The sequence below is a fragment of the Vicugna pacos genome, chromosome 5, assembly GCF_048564905.1.
Source record: "Vicugna pacos chromosome 5, VicPac4, whole genome shotgun sequence".
Taxonomy (NCBI): domain Eukaryota; kingdom Metazoa; phylum Chordata; class Mammalia; order Artiodactyla; family Camelidae; genus Vicugna; species Vicugna pacos.
This window is the reverse complement of record NC_132991.1, coordinates 69,512,027-69,529,747: the sequence shown is the minus strand read 5'-3', so window position 1 is coordinate 69,529,747 and position 17,721 is coordinate 69,512,027. Positions and strand designations below refer to the sequence as shown.

Sequence of the window (17,721 nt, the reverse complement as noted above, 5' to 3'; positions counted from 1 at the left end):
CTATTGGTGATCAGCAGAGTTGAATCCCTTGCTCTGGAGCATACAATGTCCCTATCCAGAAATTTTTATAAGTTATAAGTTTTAAGTAGACAAATTTGTGTTTCAAAAAATGTATAAGAAAGTAAACCTACCATGCAAGGACAGGGCACCCTGTCCTACACATTTAGAGATGTTGATTGTGCTTGGCATTTGGTTTCAAGCCAAATATTAAATAACATTTGAAGAAAAAAATTATCCTGATGTCTTGTTTACAAAGGTAATGAATGTATATTCTTTGATGTAACCCAGTCTGAACTACTGCAGTGGAAAGTGAACCCATTTCTCTATACCTCAACAAATAGTAAATAACATGAGAATGGTTAAGTATCTGATTCATAGGGGTCTTCAGATCACTAGGAGCTAAAACCACCACAGCAAAACTGAAGAAGGTTTTCAAGTCAAGGAATCATTTGTGAGTCAATAATTTTATAGAAAAGCAGCCATATTATACAACTGTGGTTGCACATTCCATACTTTACCTTTTATAAAGTTAGGCAAATAATCCAAAAGCAAAAGGATTCTTCTAATAATTAGAAGCCGTTCTGTTTCATATTTCACATCTACAACATCATTAAAGTACAATCACAGTTATCAAAATATAACCCCAATCATGAGGAAAATGCTAAATCATGCTTTCATACCTACTCTTCAAGAAGTTAAGAAAGCAGGATTTTTTTAATGTTAAAATATAATATTTTATGGTGTTCTAATAACTAAGTTTTACCCATCTAGAAAATTCATACATCCAGTGTGCTGGAGTACCAACTATGGCATCTAAGAAAGGTTATTACTATCTGTAGATTTTATTTTCAAATTCTTAGAAGTATAATATTATACATGTTGGTAGATAAGTTTCCTTTTCCCATCTGGCATTACAACGAGTTATGCATATTGGTATTCAAAAGTAAAGTCAGAGAAGTTTAATAGCACCTTTGAATTTGTAATGGACTATAAAATAACATTTACTACAAAATCCACTTATTTTCAGAGACTTTTCATTAGTTTTCCATATTCCTGAATTGATAATGTTAAAACGAGAAATCTGTACTTGGATAACAATCTCTCTGTGCTGTAGTTTCCTAATTTATTAAATGGGAACAATAATAGTAACTATCTTATAGAGTTGTCATATGGATTAAATGAATTAGTGTTTATAAAGCATATATAATAGTATTTGGTAAATAGTAACCATTATTTATGTGTTTAATATAATTAAAAAGTTAAACAGATAAGGAGGTAGAATTGTAAAATACAAACACCACGATTTCATGGTACCTGGTCTCTGGGACGTAGATTCAGAAGATACAGGATTCAGATCAGTTTCTACTAATTCAAGTCGTCAACGGCTCTAGCTCTCAAAAAGCACATGCTCGTATGGAATGGCCACCTTGTAGTAACTCATGAGTTATAACAATTATTCTTAACTAAGGTGACCCTTTCTTTTCACTAAGTACTGGTCTTAAAGAAACTCTCATGAAAATTTACCCAAATAAAAAGGCTGTGGTGCGAACACAGACTAGCACAGCCATTCAAAGGAACCAGAGAAACTACGTTGTTAAATTAAATACACATATACCAGTAATTCTGCTCCTGGCTGTATCTATCTCAAAGAAATTCTCGTATCAGCCTATAAAGAGATGTGAGAGATTGTTTCCTGCATTGCTGTTTGTGATAGTTAAAGGCGAGGGCCCACTCCCTGGACAGCAGATAGGTAAAAGGTGGATACATACCAGAGAACAACAGCACTAGGAATACAGTGCTGACGGAATAAAGCAGGAAGCAAAATGAGAGCGATACCACAATGCAATTTATATAAATTAAACTTTTTTCTGCATTTTCTGCACTATAAGCATATTAAAATGCTTGCCTTGTGGGGAGGAAAGTGGGAGAATCTGTGGATAAAAGCATCCCCAAAAGCAAGATATGGGGATAAAAGAGAAAATTTTAAAAATCTATGGAGGTCCTACTATCCATTTGGCCGACTACTTATTGTGTAATTATTATTGCGTCTCTTCAATCCTTAATGTCTGAACATGTGCCTGGACATGAAAAGATTTGCTGGAGACAATGTATGCAGAACTAGCAATCTCTGCAATGTCAACTATGTGGGGCACAGTTCCTGACAATATCTTAAAAGGCCACGTCACTTTTATATTACTACCTAGCTGCTCTAAAGCAGTGTATTTAGATTTCAACCAAAGAAATGGTTAAAAACAAAAATAAGAACTAAGCGAAGATAAGCCTCAGTTTTGACATCTTCAGGTGTTTGGTTATCTGGTAAAAGTTTTGAAAGGAAAAGTGCTTAAATGTTCAGAGACGACAAGAGTTTAAAAGTAGTATCAAATAAATTACGTTCCTTAAATGAACCTATTTATCATTTGGTAAAAATCAGCCACAAGTGAAACCGAAATTTCCATTCAGTTTCTCTTTCTCTTTAAAACACACAAACACAACACACACATATACCATGCGTGCACCTTTGTTTTTCATTATAAATAAAGTAATATGTTCAAAAAAATTCAGGCGATAGATAAATATGAACAATCAAATGAAAGCTGCTTGTAGTCTTTTAGCATCTTTCACTAGGGTAATTAAGTTTGTTTATTATTTAATATATTTTCTTTAATGGAGGTACTGGGGATTGAATCCACGACCTCTTGCATACTGAACATGCACTCTACCACTGAGCTATACCCACCCCCTCCCAAATCTTTACTAAGAAATAGAGTATTAACATGCTGTTTAGCAGCCTCCTCATTTATCTTTCCATGCCAACATATTATCAATCTGTGCCATCATTTTAATATGATTTACGTTGTAATGAATTACACAGTATTCAGAATATACAATTATACAACCACTGATAGTTTCCATCAGTAGCTTTCTAACAATTGCTCATCCACTTTAAAACTCAAGAATCTCAATTTTTTTATAAAAAGCCAAGTAGTAAATATTTTAGACTTTGCAGCCACATAAGGCTTCTGTTAATTATTATCTTTGTTGTTGTTGTGTTTTAACCCTTTAAAACTGGAAAAAGACATTCTTAGCTTATAGAACTGGCCGGACTTGGCCCACAGGCTATAGTTTACTGATCTATACCCTAAATCATAGTATTTTTGCCCCCATAGAATCAAACAATGACCCAAAACTCTTAAAGAAAATGCAACAAGTAGCTAAATAAATACTATCAACATCATCTTTTTGAAACTCTCCTTTTAGACAGGAATTCCAAATTTTGCTTGATGTCCTAGAGACAGTGAGTATCAAAAAAAAAGATAGTAGATGCTATTTACACAACCCTAGTTTTATCCCTCGTTCCCATCACGCATTTTTTCAAACTTGTTTCTATAAAAGATCATAATTGACTTAGAAATATAAAAACTATGGTGAATTATTATTTGGCAGTTAAAAATAATTTAGTGATGCCATATACAGTTTAGTCAAAGGAAATCGGATAGAAAATAGCTTAAAAATACCAAATACAAACCTCAAAAGGGTAGACTTCTGTCTTGTTCACCAAATGGTCTTGATTTAGTTCTCTAAGAGAAAGGGAAGGTTGATATTTAAAGTCGATCTGAAATTCTGTATCCTTTTAAGAGATCACTGTCTTTGTGCCACCTGGCAAAAGAGCTACACAATGCTACATAGTATAATCAATTCTAACAATGCAAAAGCTTTTTCAAGATAGGGTTTTCTTATAACTTCTTCAAAGAATGGAGACTGAGTTTAGTATGAATTATTTAAATTTTTGAAAGTTTGATAAATAGAGAAAATAAGAGTTACTGGTAGGGTTATTATTATCAAATTATACCTAGCAAGGCACACATTTCATCATCTTAACATAGTAAACAGTGGAATTCCTCTTACAAAAGAAATGTTTTTTGTTTGGGAAAATACATGGAAAGGGCACTTATGGTGGAAAGAAATGCCTTGAAGCATCAAAAGGAAGGCTGATGCGCTGCATAAGCCCAGGGAAAGAACTATTGGGTTTTTTTTTCCCCCTCTAGAGAGGGAGAGAGGAAGGGAAAAAAGTCACATCCAGATGGCAGTAACTCAGAGGCCACAAGAACACTAGGAATTTGCAGAAATCTTAGGGACTGTTCTGGCTTCCTTCTAACATGAAACTGAAGGTTCAAACCAACTGTTTAGCTATTAAACATTCAGCTGACATTTGGGTTATAGACATTAAAATATTCATTGACAAGAGCAGTTCCTGTCAAGAACTTATATTCCAGGATATTAATAAAGTCATCACAGGTTTATATTTTAAATCTTTTTTTAAATGGAAAATTATGTCCTTTTGACTAAAGTAATGGTTAAAAGAAGAAAAAAATATTTAGAAATGAGTAATTCAGAGTAAATGACATTATAGAGTTTGTGGATTTCCTGGTCTCTTAACCAAAAATGGGGGGAAACACCTCCAGCAGAGGCAGTTTCTCTAATAGATCCCATGGATACTAAAGTCTGTACTATACTGCTGGAACCAAATAAATCCTTCCCCAACAAATCGGAAGGAATTTTCTTTCATGTTGACTGGTAATGTTAATGTAATAGTGTAAATCAAAAGACACCACCACCTGAAAACCTACAAACCCTTCACAGAAGATTAAGAAATAAACCGAACAGGAATAATCATGCTGGCAGACTTAAGACTACTTCTGTGTGATCTGTTTTTCGGGACTTATCTTCAAATCAAATAGCCAAGAAGATCCCTTGAAACAGCACTTTCACAAAGCAGTGAGATAAATACAAATTTTAAAAACAGAAATAATTCAAGAAGAGGTAGAAAATCTGTGTCCTCATTTCTGTCCTCCTCTAACTATCATACATAAACTTGCTTTTGGTGGCTTAAGATGATCTTAAATCATTCAGCTGTTTTAAACTTAAAATACCTAAAGTCTTCAGAAGTAAAAGTTTCCAAAAGCTGCCCAAAGAAAAACTGTAGGCAGGACAGCTCTTCAGATCAGTAATCAGTGGCACCAGGACACGCAATCTTATATGACCAGGAACGGGTATAACTTAAAACAGGGATGAGTGCTGGTCAGGATAGAATATTTATTATAAACATATTTATAAACATATATAATTCTAGAATGTGCCTAGAATTCTGCATATTTAAGACATATAACCATTTAAGTAATATAATTCTACTGGGTAAGAGACATTGCAATTATATCATGGCTTAGATATAAGACTCGTTTTCCAAACCAGATGTCACAGTCAACTTCAAGACTTCAAGACAAGGTAATTTTTGAGGGAGAATTGACATGTAGTGGATGATTTTGGCTTGCCAGTGAAACTCAGGAATCAAATAAGAACAGATACTTTGGGGGGAGGGGCATGGCTATTGGCAACACAGGACACAATTCGATTCTGAGCTTGATGGGTACAGATTTAGAAACTCTCTTCATCCAACTGTCTTTAGCAGCTAGTATCCCCAGCTCTTCAGGATTTTATCAGGGTCCTCTCCTTTCTCTCCTCAGGTATCTCATCTCCTTTGAAGGCCTTAATTTCCAATTACATGATAATTAGCCCTCAAGGGTCTATCTTCAGCCCAAATTGGCATTTCTTGGCTTTAAACTAGAATTCTCCATATTGACTTAGAATCAATCCCATAAATACACCACATTCTAAACTGAAATCATTATCCTTTTCCTATGAAATCTGTTTTTTTCCCCTGCTTTACTAATTAGTTAATATTATCAATTCATCTGATCAGCAGAGCCAAAAATCTAAGAGTTATCTTTCTTCTCCTCAGTCCGTGCTTTCCAGGCAGTCACCAGTTCCTGTCAATTTATTTTCCAAGCCTATCGCTCTCGCCTTATTTCAAGCCCTTCTCTCTGTCCTTGGCTACTGCAATGGCTTCCCACCTAGCCCTCCAGCCTCAGCCCTCTCTACTCTGAGCCAGTGTGACTCTTGGGATGCATACTGCCTCCCAGCCTACTCCTCCCCATTCCTTTAGCATACTGTTCCTTATGTTTCAAAAGTCCTCCACCTCTAAAGGCACACACAAGAAAAACTTCTGGTAACTTGGTTTCTCATGTACATTTTCCTACAAGGGAAAAATATACTACGGGGACCAAAACATGCAGTTCACTTGACAGTTCTACTCTATATCAAGAGCAGACATCCTGGCTTATTTATCATTCTTTAGTGAGTTTGCTCAGTATGTCTTTTCCCTCAAGCCCGATCAACCCTGGGCACACTGAGAAAACTTCAGTTTCTGGACCTGAACAATTGAAGAGGAGACACCACTGCCCTGTGACTTTTCCTGCGCAGAAACTAGCTCTTTTGACACTGAAAGCAAACCCCCAAACATCTGTTAAATTCATGACTTTACTGTAGAATATACCAAATGAAACTAGCCCTCCAGAAGTTTTTGAAAATTGGCTTATAATGGTAAACAACTGATAATAGACACAAGAGCTTTCTGTGTTTCAAATGAAAAATATATGATGAAGAAATATTCAGTCTTTCCTAATAATAACAGCTAACACTGATGGAGCACTTATTATATGCCAGGCATTGGGTTAAACGCTTGATGCGCACAATCTGCTTTAATCTTCACAACAAACCCATGATGTGCATATTATTATTGTCACCACTATATAGATAAGGAAACCAAAGCTTAGATGTTAATTAACTTGCCCAAGCTAGTAAAAGCCAAGAATCAAACCAAACACTGTGTTTTTCCAAAGCTGGGGCCTCTCACCTCTGAGCTCTACTGGCAAGAGCCTGGGCGTGTAGGGGACAGTGAGTGTGTGTAGTTTGAAAAAGCCTCAGCTATAACTCTAACACAATCCTCTCTCTCCACTCCACTTTGTAAAAACATATATTGATTACTGAACAAAGGGGAGGAAAGCAAGTAAGCCCCCAATTTGTTCTTAAGTGGTTTATATTTGCTTTTAGAAATGAGTCATCTGATCCCAAAGTTGGCTGTATTTACACTGAAGCAGAATGACCTCTGCTTTTATGTCTATCATGATTTTCTTTAATAAGACAACTCCAAATCTGAGTCTGACTTCGCCTTTCAGTGGGTCTTCTACAGCACCAAGAAAATAATACAAATGTATTATCATAAATTGGGTATAATTCTGTTACTTGTTCTGGGCTGCTAAAAATAAGTGGCATATCAATCAAATAAATCCTTATTCCAATAAATTAAGTCTACCTGTATCTTAATATCTTGCAAACGCCAGACATTCAATAAACATCTGTTAAATGAATGAATCAATCTGTAGGCAAGTTACATCCTTGCAATCTGCAATAGGGAGAAAACGGAACTACATGAGAAACAAAACTGTTAGAGCATTTGAAAACTGAAGGCTTTCTTAGCCCAATTTACAAAGATCTGCATAGGCAGATCTCATGGGTTTCAGTAAGAAATGTGAGCATATATGCAAGGCTATATCAGTTAAGCCCATCAGTTACATGGAAGTTGAAAACATCCCCTAGAGATAGGTTTGACAACAGTGTGGCAAAAAAACCCCACAAAATCTTTAATACCAATATCCTCTGCTTTTCGAAAGTTGACTGAACTTTACACTACTTTGCTTTTACAAAAGACCTACATTAGTATCTATTTTTGCTAACTAAAAGAAATCCAAGGGGGATTTTTGATGTTATGAAAAAAGCATTTGTTTTGCAGAGAACTGTTATAGAGGAAGCGGGCACCCTGAGCAGCGGGAGGGGCACCATCACGCTCCTTCCCAGGGAACTACGCTCAGCATCTCAGCATCAAGCATCTCAGCATCAAGCCGCTATAGCTTTGAAACGTGTCTGTGACCATCTGTGCTTTAATCCTGATTTATTTTGTGCATCTGTCAGCAAGATGTGTCCCAAGGTAATTGCTTCACTTTATACCATGCTGGCTTTCCAAAAGGTTTCCCAGGAACGCTCTACTTTCTGATGATGAGGGAAACCTGTACCCAACCCCTCTCCCCCAGCCCCCTTTCTTATTTTAGAAACATTGTTAGTAAGATGTTTTCCTCCTAACATTAAGACATGGTCAGGAGAAAACTCCAACAAGCTGCTATGGGAAGGGAAAAGAAGTCCTCAGAATAGACTAAAAAGAACTTGATGACTCAGGGTCATTACTATGACTAGCAATCACTGTATTATGGCGACTACGGTGAAATGCTCCAGGATTTAAAAGAGCTCTTTCTCCCTACACTAAATGGTCTCAAATTGCTAAATTTTTTGGAGATTTTAAGTCCACTTCTGATTTTCTTTTCTCACTCACTGTGAGGTTATCAACCTCAGTTGCCAGTGTGCCTCTCCCTTTTCTAATCTTCTGTTGGTTGAGAATACAGATAACCAGGTTATCAGAGAACCCAGAAGGTGTCTGCTTGAGACTGAACCCCAGGACCTGTTTTTCGGCCCTTGGCTGGTTTCTCAAGTACCTCTTCTTTCATCCCTCCAGGATAGGGATTTAGCCAGCTGGCTTCTCTTCCTTCAGCACTGTCGCCAAGAGCTTTTCTCACCTCGTGTTCTTTTCCCTAGGCTGGCTATGAGTACACTCTGTCCTTTCTTTACTGTCTCCAAAAAAAGTATAGGTCCTCGTCCCTTTTGTGAGAATTTTACTGTTAATCATTATGAAGAAAAATGGTGGAAACATGGAGAAAGCGGTTTAGAAAATCTTTAAATTTTTCATTCTGATTTTACTTCTTTTTTTTTTTTTTTGACTTTGCTTCTTAATCAATATTTCTTGATTCCCCTACTTGGATGCCCCCAGGAGACTATATGCTCAATTTTTTCCTTATTATACTATGAGCTCCTTGAATCAAAGTATCTTACTCTTGATGCCAGAAGTCTTAAAGCAACTGACACATAGTAGGCTTTCAAGACAAGCCCAACTACAAGCTTAAAGATTAAAAATGTCAGCACACTGAATTACAGAAGTAATTGAACAAAATTGATTATTAATACATTTCAGTCCAACATCAATAAATGACTTGCCTTGAAAAACAAAATCAAGCTAAGATGGAACATTCAAAAGAAAATGTATTTGCTTCATGAAAAAAATCTGTATAAGAGTTTGCTGGTAGGGGGGAGGGTATAGCTCAGTGGTAGAGCGCATGCCTAGCATGCATGAGGTCCTGGGTTCAATCCCCAGTATCTCCATTAAAAAGTAAATTAAAATAAATAAGCCTAACTATCTCCCCCTCAAAAATAAATTTAAAAAAAATTAAAAAAAAAGAGTTTGCTGGTAAAAGGATAATTTATCATTTTTTTTAAAGCAATAACACACTACCCATTTTCCTTGTAATAGCTAAAAAGAACTAGTTGTCAGCTTTGTCAGAAAGCTAAAGCTGAACCTTTGGCTCGTTGTTTAGTTTTATTATGCTTTCCACTAAGAGCATTTGCAGCTGTTTATGAATGCATTTAAAATAAGTCCCACGTCAAATAAGAAATGACCAAGCATCTTCTTTAAAAAAAACCTCACAATTACTAATGTCTTATTTGTAATCTTTCAATTTTGTGACTAAAAAATAAAACAAAGGTACACTCAGTGGTTTAGCCTAGTACAAGCTAAAAAGATGAGAATGTTTGAAAAGAAATTTTTTTAGGTTGTTAAATTATGTGCTTTAGGAATAGTAGTGCCATCTCAGAAATACTGTAGTTGGTTTCTAGTCTCCTCCTCTTCCTTTCTTCCTTCAGACAGAGAGTGCTCTTTCTTAACCAACAAGCTTCCCTTTGTTTTGATTTCTACTACTGGTGTGAATAACCCCAAAGCACCACACAACATGCCTGTGACTGAAAGCAATTAAGAGCCAAAAGCAGAGTTTTGGCACTTGGACCCCAAACATGTACTTTACAAAAGTGATGAATTTTTGAGAAATCCATATTCTAAGTTGACATACTTTCTAAATATAAAGAAGTAGTTAAGTTCTCCTGAAAAGGTCACAAAACCATGTGAAGAGGGGCTGCTGCAAATTCATCAGCCATGAGTCTCACATCATAGACATGCCCCCCACCCCTCACCCCCATAACCTCTTTAATGCCCTTCTTTTCTGAGCCAATTCCATACCATATGTTTCTCACTCATCTCTGAATCCCTGTCTGTTCTCCATCTCTCTTACTCTCATTCCTCCCGCCAGAAATCCATACACTACAGCTAGCTTTCTCTTCGTACTCTGAGAAGTAAGTAAAAACATAATCTCAACCATGCACTTGCATACTTGTTGATGGGAGTACAAACAGCAATCCTCTAAGAAGGGGAACTGGGTGGCTGGAAGACAGAAGGGGGAAAGAAAGTTATTTTTCATCATACACCTTTCAATTTTTCTACCATGTGTATATGTCCACCTAGTTAAAAAATAATGAAATGTATGTTGCTTAAAGTCTCTGCTCTTGCCTTCCCTAAACTTTGCTCTACTGGTTATCCCCATATTCCACTCGCTTCACCCTCTTCCTTGAACTATCATCATGCTCAAAGTCTTCCATTTTATTGAAAACAGATAAAATTTTAAGTCTCCCTTCCCCAAGACCCTGGGTTCCCCTCTAGCTGCTGCCCTCTGTCCTCAGCCAAACTTCCTCAAAGAGTATTTACTCTCATTCTCTTTTCCTCATCTCCCATTCATACCTCAACCCCACTGCAATCTGATTTTTCTGAAACCACTTTCCCTTCAGTCACCAATAGTCCCTGCTGACCAATTCAATCATACCTTCATGGCCATTATCTTATGTCATGTCTGCTTCCATATTATTGACCACTCTCTACTAAAACTTTCCTCCCAGGGCTCTTCTGGAGCCTACAACTTACAATGGATGCTCTTTCTTAAGCCCCTTCTTTGGATCACCCAGCTCCCTCCCTTTGATCCTTTAATGTTGGTGTTTCCCAGAGTTCCAATTGTGACTATGTTTTTTTATTGTTGCTGTTTTTCATTCCCCTTTGTGCAAACCAGCAACTACCACAGATTAAATCATCTCTTTAGTGTTAATAAATCCCAATCTCCCAGTCTGGCTCTTCAGACCAGACTTCTTCCTGAGCTCCACTCAGATTTCTCACAGGCTGATTATAATCCCCTGAACTGATCCACTGAACAGCAGCTGCCTCCTTTCTCTCACCTTGCCACATCCAATCCTCTGTCAAATCCTGTACAGTCTAATAGCAATATATATCTCAAATGTACCCACTTCTCTTTATCCCCTCTTCTATTATCCTAATTCAAGCCATCATAATCTCTTAGAATATGAAAAATCTCCTAACAGACTTCAAGTTTAATTGCCTCTCTACTCTCCATAAGGCAACAACAATAAAGTTTTTAAAACTAAACTCCTTTTTAAAAAATTCAAGGAAATCCATAATATCTAGAATAAAATCCACACCTCAAATCATAGCTTGTAAGGTCCAGCCTCATCTGGCCTCTGATTACTTCTCCTCCCTCCCCTCCTCGCTCAGACTCAGCCACAGGCCTTCTGTCATTTCTTTCCACTTCTCATCACATTGTCTCCTGTCTTGGGCCTTTGTAACTGTTCTCTCTACCAGAATACTCTTCCCTCTTGTTCTTTATATGGCAACTACTCCTCACCCTTCAGGTCTCAGCTGAAATGCCATCCTCCGGGAGAGGTTACCAGTCCACCTGATCTGAAGCAGCCTTTTCTGCCACTTTTATTTTCTATCTCAGCATCTAATATTTCTTTCACAACACACATTACAATTTACTTCCTGGAAGTCCTCTTCCAGAAAGAAAGAGGAAAGGTGCTGTCTTCTCCCTTTCCTCCTCCTTGCTGATCAGAATGTAAATATAATGGCAGGAGCTCAAGCAACTCAATACATTTTTTTGTTGAAATGAACTACTAACTGAACTGGTGGGTGAATTCTTTCACCATTAACACGCGTAACGATCGCCTCTATTGTTATACAACAGAGTGTAACACTCTTAAATTGGACCCTATTTTATTTAAACCATTCCTTCCCTCTTTATGACTTGCCAGAAAGCTTTCTAAAAAGAAAGAACTCAAAGTCTGGCAAACTGACAGAGATGTATGGATAAGCGTCAAAGGTCTCAATGATCTTTACAATATGAATTAGTTCCACTTCTATACCACGGGTAGACTTTGTATGCTCATTTTCTAGCATGAATAAACCATAATACAGGGTGTAGTGAAACAGAATGTCCCCAAGGTTACATGAGTCAGTAGTAAAGCTAGCAATAAAGTTGGAACATTACATATTAAGGAGGCAGTTATAAAAGAAATTTCAATAAGATAATCTCAATTAACAACTAGTCAACCAGCTGCTTATTGAACAGCTTTCAATAAATGCCTCTTGAATTAAACTAAAAGTACTAAAGAGAGATATAAAGTAGTATGCAACAGCCTCTGTCTTAAGAGAACATAAAGATCTAAGAAATCTAAAATCTAATGGAAAGAGTTCTAATGAGCCCCATGAACTAGATGAGATCTAAGATTTAATGATCTAAGAAGTCTAAGGATATAACACTACCAGATAAAAAATAAGGATTTAATGAGTATTAGAACAGAACTGTTCTGTAGTCAGTGAGGGGGGATTTCTTTTCTAACTGAAGTGGCCTGCCTTCAGTAAGATTTAATACAGGGTCCCTCAAGGAACATAGGGTTCCTCAAGGATGGAAAGATTTCAATGGTGAGAATGGAGGTGTCTGGTAGTTAAGGACAAAGAAGGAAAAAGAGGCTCCAAAGCAAACAGCAGACAGAGCCAGTTTGGCAGCAGTGTACAGAGCAACTTAAATCGGAGTTGATTATGGGGAAGGTACTTGGAGCTTTACATTGGACTAGTTCAGATTAAGAACTGTGCACTTGATTCCACAGGGAACCAGTTTCTAAGTGGAAAGTGATATTTGCAAAATAAATCTAGAGTCAGAATACAGGATAAATTTCAGGAATGGAGAGATTAGAGACAGAAAAATAATTAAGAAATTTTATCACATTATGCTTGGATTACTGTAATAAAGGCATAAACTAGATAAATGGAAACAGTAGGAGGGATGGGTGAGATTTGTGAGACAGTGAAATAGGACTTGTTAAATTGGGACTAGATGAACTTGATTTATCCTCTCCGAAAAGATAATTACTTCTAGTATACACCTCAGTCATTTGGCTTAAAAACCTCACAATTTTCCTTGCCCCTCACTCCCTCTTTCCCAGACATTAGCTGTCGTCCACCCCACCGCTCCCAAACTGGCTTCCCCAAACATACAATACAGTCCAGCTGAAACAAAGGATTGTATTTACTAGTTCCCTAGACACACCAGGAGATTCCTAATCTTATAAATCTGTTCATGAGATGTCTTCTACCTTTAATGCCCTCTCCCCCTTCTACATATCCAAAGTCCAGACTAGACATTCCTCACACCCCAGTTTAATGCCTCTTTTCCCACCAAGCTTTCCCAGAAGCCTCAACTCAAAGTAAACATTGACTCTCAACACTGTTCATTTTTCTCTAAAACACTTTTTTTAAACCTTATAATTGTTCTTTATCTCCTCTGATAAACTGCATACTCCCTATGGCAAACATACCCAATTTACTTTTGTTTTCCTTCCTCCTCCTTTCATAGGGAGTTGAAGATGTTGATAAATAATATATGGCGACAGTATAGTATAATGGCTAAGAGTATAGACTCTGAAGACAGACTGCTTGGGTCTGAATTTTAATATTGCCATTTATTTGCTATGTGTCCATGGGCAAGTTACTTAATCTCTCTGTTTTAATATCTTTATGTATAAAACGGAGATAATAAAAGTAGACATTTCATAAGGTTGTCAGACAAAATGGCTTAGAATAGCATAAGCACCATAAAAGTGCCTATTAAATGCAGTGAAAAAATAGTGAATATGTTGTAATATCTGAGTAAATATTTATTTATGGAAAGCAAAATGTCAAAAGCAAAACCAATCTCTAGGTACAAAACAGGTATATACAAGTTCTTTTTAAAACTTCTTATGTATGCCCTAAGGGTTAGCTGTGCCCTTTAAAATCTTCCTTGTGTTAACAATGGTTCATTTTAGTTTGACATTTCAATATTCTGAGAAAATATTTAGTTCGGCTTCCTGTGGCAACAAGACACCTAACGGATCTCCTTGCCTCCAGTCTTACCTGTTTTAATCCATCCTCCCACGGCTCACAGAGTATCTTTCTAAAATGCAGACTTAATGTTTTCCCACTGCTACAAATCCTATCCATTCCATCCCCCTTAGAATAAAGTTTAAAATCCTTTGCATCTCATACAAAAATCATCCTAATATGGCCCCAGTCTAGTCTCCAGCTTCATCTCTCAACATTTCTTTCTTTCTAAAAAAAAAATTTAATGTATTTATTTAATAAAGTTCCTGGGGATTGAACCCAAGACCTCGTGCATGTAAACGCGTACTCTACCACTGAGCTATATCTTCTCCCTTCTCAACACTTCTTATCATGAAACCTAATTACCCAGCCACACCTCAAAGGTTTTTGTATGTCATTCCTTTTGCTAGAACATTTCTCTACTAGTTTACTAGGGCCACCAAAACAAAATACCACAGACTGGGTAGCTTAAACAACAAGAAATTTATTTTCTCATAGTTCTGGAGGCTGAAAGTCCAAGATCAAAGTGTCAGCAAGTTTGGTTTCTCCTGAGGCTTGCAGATGGCTGCCTTCTCAATGTGTCCTTACATGTTTTTTTTTTAACCTCTGGGCACACATCCCTGGTGTCTCTCTTTGTGTCCAAAGTTCCTCTTCTTATAAGAATACCAGTTAGGATGGATTATAACATATCCTAAAGCCTCGTTTTAACTTAATTACCTCTTTACAGGCCCTGTCTCCAAATATAGTCACATTCTGAGGTAAGAGGGGTTAGGGCTTCAATTTACAAATTTTGGAGAAACACAGTTCAGTCCACAACAATCCCTTCCCCTTTTCTTTGGCCAAGCTAATTCCTGTTTGTTTTTCCAAGACCGGCCCTAGCCTTCCCATCCCAGGCAGATGGCACTGCCCTGTCTCTGTTCCCATAGTACTTCTGTACGCTGCAATCATATTAACACACTATCCCAATTGTCTCTTTCCTTTTTTAGACTGTATTCCTTAAGAGCAGAGACTAAATCTCTAGTACTCAGCACAGCATCTGTCCCATTGAAGGTATTTACTAAAGATTTGATTATTTACAGAAAGTAGAAGAAAGAATGTGGACTTTGAAGAAAGGCAAGCATGAGTTCAGATCCTGGCTCCACCATTGACATATCCTGTGACTTTGGGCAAGTCACTAAGTGCTGACTTTCTATTCTACATAATGTAGTTATAAACATAAATGACTTAATAATAATAAAAGCATCCAGTTGTAGGGTTGGTACACAGTAGGTGCTCAATAAATATTAGAGTGAAGATTCTAAGACTGCCTGGGTTTGACACACAGTTCCACCACTTAGTAGCTGAATCACCTTGGCTATGTTAACTTAACCTCTGCTTCAGTTGCTTATCTCTAAAAATACCTCATAATGCTACTGCGAGGATAAGTTCATATAGGTAAAACCTTTAGACAGGGATCTAATACATAGTAAGTATTACAAAATGTTTCCTATTATATGATCACTGCAGATTCAAACAAATATGACTGGAAATCATGAGTACTTTAGTTCCTTCAATTACTAAGTTATTTTAAATGTGAATATTACCTTAATGCCTCAGATTTCTTACCAACTTAATAGGCTTGTAACTAAAGAGGTTCAAAAACTGGTAGATGATATAAACAAAGATCAAAATGAACATGAAATTACTTATTATCATCTGTCTCATTCCTTATATTGGTGTTTAACATATTTTGTGTATTGAAGTAAAAATCTTAAGAAACAAGTTTTTCTACTCTTTGTGACTATGGATGTTAACCATTTCCAGGACGGAATAACACTTCTTGGCTCATATTTTCAATTACTGAACTACTAACCTTTTGAACTGGAAAGTCCTTTGAGATGAAAGGCTGATCCTATAATGGCTTACAGAAGTAAACAAGTGGATTTGTAATGGGCTTTTAGGGTCTTAATGAGCAGCTCTGTGGAGGATGAGAACTGCAACCAGAGAGAACTGGTTCAAAAAAAGGTACTAAAGCAGGGGTTCAGAACTTATTCTAGAAGTCCAAGGTATGTAGTGGGATCCCATATCAGGAAATAATGCTAGAAAATGCTTTTTGATCATCCAACCTTTAAGGTCAGTCATTTCTGAACTAGGTACAAGTTATGTGACTTGTAACTTTGAAATAAGCTAGATCTAGGTATGAATCTCCACTTGTTACATAAGCAAAGTTTTTGAGCCTCAGATTACGCAACAGGGTTATTATAGTGAACAACTGATGGAATGTATGTGGAGTTCACAGCTGAGATGCCTGGCTGATTGAAAGGACTCAAATATCAGTCTTTCTAACCCCTATCATCATATGAATAAGAATCTGTAAAATAATAAATCATGGTCTTTCCTATAGTATGTGTTTTCTGAATGTCTGAGACTTGTTGAACATTACTTAATTTTAAAAGCAGAAAGCTGGAATAACTGCTGAGATGATCTAGTGTTTTCACCCCTGTGCTTTCTCACCACCAAATGTCCTTCACAATTTCTCCTGAAGTGTCACATCACCACCATTAACATGCTATTTGGAGATCACTGTAGCTCAGATTTCTAATTCTACAGCAAAGATTTGAAGGTCGGAAAAAAAAATTACTGAAATAGATTTTTTTAAAAAGAAATCGTCCATTTCACTTTATTCCTATAGTCCATTCTAGCTTGATGAATTCCCAGTGGAAAGTTAGTTTCCAGCGCAGAAACTGCAGGTTTAAATAAAAGGCTCGTGGGCAAGTAACTGAGTTCACCACTATTATAATGACCCATAAATCTTTTAAGTGTTTGAGAGATCATTTTTATGCTGGTATTAAAGGGACATCTGCCAATATCCATTACTTACTCTTGAAACTAACGTCAGCCGTGTCTGGTTCAAAATCAATCGCAGGAAAAGCCCAACTCAACATAGAAAGAACTGTTTCCAATACCCTCTCCTCTCGTTCACATCACAGAGGGTGACCGAAGCTTAAGGTTTAACGTCCAGACACTAAAGTCACTCATCGCTCAGGGCTGGGACAGCAGGTGGATGCTGTCCGGCAGAGGAAAGGATGCTGCCAATCCTCAGGGGTACAGCTGGGGGTGAACCCAGAGGCCAGAGCCCAACGCCCATCACTTCTCACTTACACTTGGGAAACAACCGGCTTCCCACCTCAGGGTGGGGACCCGGAAAGGATCCAGCCCTCCCGTACCCGGCTCCGGCTCCGGTGTCCGCGCGTGTCCTCCGAGGACCCGGAGGAGCGCGGCGCGGACAGTCTCCTCTGCCTTCAAGGGAAGATGGCAAGGGCAAGTTCGGGTCGTGCGCGGGAAGATTACTCACAGGATGGCCCTGCTACCTCCGTCCTCCGCCGGCGCTCTCTCAGGAAGAAGACTAAAGCGGCGGCAGCCTGAGAGCAGCAGCCGAAGCGGCCGCCGCTGCCAGTAATTGCCCGGGCGTGGCAGGGACGGGCGAGAGACTTCACAACATCATCACTTGGCGACTTCGGTTTTGCAGCGACGTCGGGTCAATGACAGCAGCCGCACAATTGGGAAAGAGAGGAGGAGACCCGCTCTCCCAGCAGCCTCCACGGCCCCAACGCAAGACCTACTGGGAATTGTAGTTTCCTCTCGACCACGCCCCT

The 17,721-nt window shown here is 37.8% G+C and overlaps 1 protein-coding gene and 1 non-coding gene across 8 annotated transcripts in view; one reads left to right on the top strand and one right to left on the bottom strand.

The window, feature by feature from the left end:
* Window positions 1-17,721, bottom strand: part of TRAK2 (trafficking kinesin protein 2) — a 55,575-nt gene that overhangs the window by 37,119 nt on the left and 735 nt on the right. Inside the window, exons 2-3 of one of the 7 annotated variants that reach the window (XM_072961464.1) lie at window positions 17,421-17,687; window positions 3,527-3,578 (exon numbers count right to left, since the gene is read on the bottom strand). The exons of 1 other annotated variant lie outside the window; for it this stretch is intronic. The gene's annotated coding sequence lies outside the window, so the exon portion shown is untranslated. Of the gene's footprint in view, window positions 1-3,526; window positions 3,579-17,227; window positions 17,688-17,721 lie in introns of those variants that run through there. 5 more of the 7 variants (XM_006205182.4, XM_072961465.1, XM_015240036.3 and 2 more) reach the window with 5 other exon arrangements.
* Window positions 9,090-9,162, top strand: TRNAA-AGC (transfer RNA alanine (anticodon AGC)). Its single transcript has one exon. It is a non-coding gene; the product is annotated as a tRNA-Ala (tRNA).